The following is a 3,660-nucleotide window of genomic DNA, read 5'->3' on the forward strand; positions in this document are numbered from 1 at the left end:
ACCTGGAAAGGTGGGGCCAGGCATGACGAGGCACACTATTCAGCTGGTTCAGAGAAACAAAATCAAAATTCAAATAATTTAACAACTGGTTCTTTGCCCTAATTACCGTTTTAAGTATAAAAAAAGATATACCAAAAGTAAGTTTATTTCATGCATTTAATATTTAAATAAGAACAATAAAAGAGGTACACAAAACTATATTTTGTTATAAGAAAGAGTTTTAAAATATTAATGGAAAACTATTAGATAATACCTGACAAAAAACAATAAAATTGTTATGTAAGGTATTTCCAAATTGCTTTTTGATTGGTGTCCTCACTTGCAATTTTCTTAATTTTTACTTGAGCATCATCAGCTGTGTGATTTACTCTTAACTATTTTTTCACTGTAGGATTAGGATCCCATTCCTTTAGAGGTAGGCCAATTAGATTAATAATCATTATGTTTATTATATTAGAAACAGTTAGGTGACTTCTCTTCTCTGAACATATTATGTTCATCTTTGAAAAAACCCTTTCCGCTTCTGCTGAATTTACAGCAATTGTTCTGACAATATTTTTAGCTTTTTGAATACTTTCAGGAATTGCATATTTCTGGGAATTTTTAAAAACGTTTTCTACAAAATCTCAATCATTAATATCAATTTGGTAATTAAAAATGTCACTAAATATGATCAATTATTCTTCAGCTGCTTTCCATGGAATTACTACTACTTCAATATTCCAGTAATCTGGCTCCAAAAAATTGAGAAATTGTAATTTATTCCTGTCTTGAAATTGGCTACAACCTGTTTTTAAATGTTCACAATCCATTAATCTTTTATTCAAATTCGTTACGATGTTTTCTAAAAGTCTTTTCCAAGGAAGCCCAACAAATTAATTATTTTCTACAAATTTTATATTTTTGAATGTTTGATGTAATTAATTCATTAACTTGGTTTTCATGATGAGCCTTTTCCTTTCCAAGCTTTTGAAATGCTTTAATAGATCTTATCACAAGTTTTTCAGCCTTTATTATGTCTACATTTCTTGCTTGCAGTGCATTTGAAAGAAGAGAAATTTTGTTTAGAATATTGATCATCAATGCTAAATCAGTCATAAAATAAAATATTTTCAAGATGGTTGGCCATACCTAATTTTTCATTTGAATGAAAGTAGTGATGTAGCACTGGATAAGCACACCACACAGCTAGGGTTGACCTTAAACTACAGGCAGCCCATCTTGGTCCCACAACTGTACCAATCTTTATAATTTCAATTCCAAGTTGTTCGGATAAGTTTGGTTCTTATTGGATTGATGAAAAATAGTATATATCTTATCAACAAATATTTTAAAATGATTTACTTGCTTTATTTCCTTTATTGAATCATCTAAAACAAGTTAGTGGTGATGGTTTAAACAGTGCCATATTATTATGTTTGTAAACTCTTTTGTTATTCTAATGCTCACTCCAGATTTTCTCCCAAGCATAATGCTGGCACCATTGAAGCAAAATCCAATTAAATTTTTTTCTAGGTAGTTCTTAGTAAGCCCAACATTAATTAAACTTTCCATAACTGAAGAACATACTGTCTCTGCATCTTGTTTTTCTAATTCAACTAGCTCAACAAAAATTGTTGGTGATGTAACTGAATCCTCCACTTTTAAGAAAAGTATAACAACTGGTTTGCAAAATATCATTGTGGCTTCATCAATAATCAAAAATATTTTCAGATTCTTTTCAATAATTTTAGTAAATATTTCTTTCTTAATTTATTTTGCAAGAAATCAACTATTTTCACTGCAGTTTTATATGAATGTAATCCTATTCCCATATCTAATCCATTTTTAATTTGCAAATCTATCTCATCTTTTATGTCTGAAAATGGTTTGCATCTTTGTGCCAGGCTGTAAACTGTTTTAAATACTCTACAAGCAGTACATACATATTTTTCATTCATTTTATCTATTCCTTTTGCTATTGAATCTTGCTCATATTGTTTTAAGTTCAAAACAATGAACATACAAATGTTATGAGCTTTTGTTGAAAAATATTCTTTCATTTTTTTTCCTTAGAGAAGCTTATTGTACCTCAATCTGAAAATATTTCTATTCTTTTGACACATGAACACTTTTCTCTTTTGTGAAGTCATATTTTGCACAATACTTGCAACCTAACTTTTTGTTAGAAATGATCAGTCCCCCATATTTTTCTTTAAAGTTGTTATATTGTTGCAATGTCCAGCAGTCAGGAAGATTATTTTTAATTTTGGAGTTATCAGTTATTTTAATAATTGATGTGCTGCTTTCTCCAAGTTGGAGTGGTTGTGCTTGTGACTGTTTTGTATCATCCAAGGCCAATTCTGATACAACTGATTCCGGTCTTGGTTTCTTATTGAAAAAAATCTGTCAAACTCTGTTGCCTTTTCATGCTGTTAAGGGCTACTGCAAAAAAATAAAAAAATGTTTTAGTTTGGACTCGATTGTAGTTGTAAGTTGAGGACTATGGTTAGGTAACAGAAGGGATCTCTGTTGTCACCCAACAATGTTCAGTCTGTTTTCATCCATTTCTATGGACAATTTGTAATGTACAAATACAGATTGTCTGAAATGGAATAGGGTTTCCTGCCTGACCAGGAGGTTGGACTAAAAGACCTCCATAGTCCCTTCCAACTCTGGGTCTATTATTGGACTCATTCTTCCACTTTCTTTATTTTAACAGATTAACAAAGTTGGAAGGGACCTTGTAGATCATCTAGTTCAACCCCCTACCCAAGCAGGAGATCCTACACCATTTCTGACAAATGGCAGTCCAGTATCTTCTTGAAAGCTTCCAGTGATGAAGCTCCCACAGCTTCTGAAGGCAAGCTGTTCCACTGGTTGATTGCTTTCTGTGTAAGAAAATTTGAAAGGCTCCATCAATTCAGTTTTGTCATATGCCCCATGAATGCTCGCTAATTTCAATCTGGATTTATTCAACCTTGGAGCAGATTTTCCCATGGGCAATGCAATAAGAGGTCACACAGTCCCTGTACATGTGAGACAGAGCAACTTACCAAAAACTAGGCAAGCGGTGAAGGCTGGCGAGGGAGGAAAGTGGGCGAGGGAGCTGGATAGCAGCTGGGCCACAGGTGAGTCTAGGCAAGTGAGGAAAGTAGGTGAGGGAGCCGGAGAACTGGGCTGCAGGCACCACATGGTAGGCCGTGATGAAAGAAGGCAAGTGGGTGAGGACCGAGGTATGTGGAGATCAGCTGGGCTGGGTGGTCTGAGCGAGCAAGCGAGGCAAGTGAGTGAGTGAGGGAGTCAGATAGCGTCTGGGCCACGTGTATGACTCTAGGCACTGGCCAAGGCGGGCAAGGTGAGATAAGGAGTGGCTGGCAGGGGCAGGCAGGGTGGGGTGGGGCCAGCCAGTGGTGGGATCAGCCAGTTCTCTGAACTGTGCAAAAAGTTAACAACCGGTTCGACTGAACTGGTGTGAACCAGCTGAATCCCACCACTGATTATATCCCAGAGTTCTAAAGGAGCTAGCAGATGCCATCTCAGATCCACTGTACCCCATCTTTCAAAAACCCTGGAGCACCAGAAAATTACCAGAAGACTGGAAAAGAGCTGATGTGTCATGGCCCTGTTGCAAAAAAACCAGCATATTTGAATTCTTGGTGTAAAAACACATATTTTTAG

General features: G+C 35.6%; 1 pseudogene; it reads right to left on the reverse strand.

The window, feature by feature from the left end:
* Positions 1 to 275: 275 nt before the first annotated feature.
* LOC139315010 (E3 SUMO-protein ligase KIAA1586-like) lies at positions 276 to 3,174 on the reverse strand (annotated as a pseudogene).
* Positions 3,175 to 3,660: the final 486 nt, after the last annotated feature.

This window comes from Pituophis catenifer, unplaced genomic scaffold (assembly GCF_029215685.1).
Source record: "Pituophis catenifer annectens isolate HBS135680 unplaced genomic scaffold, rPitCat1.0.hap2 SCAF_3, whole genome shotgun sequence".
Lineage (NCBI taxonomy): Eukaryota > Metazoa > Chordata > Lepidosauria > Squamata > Colubridae > Pituophis > Pituophis catenifer.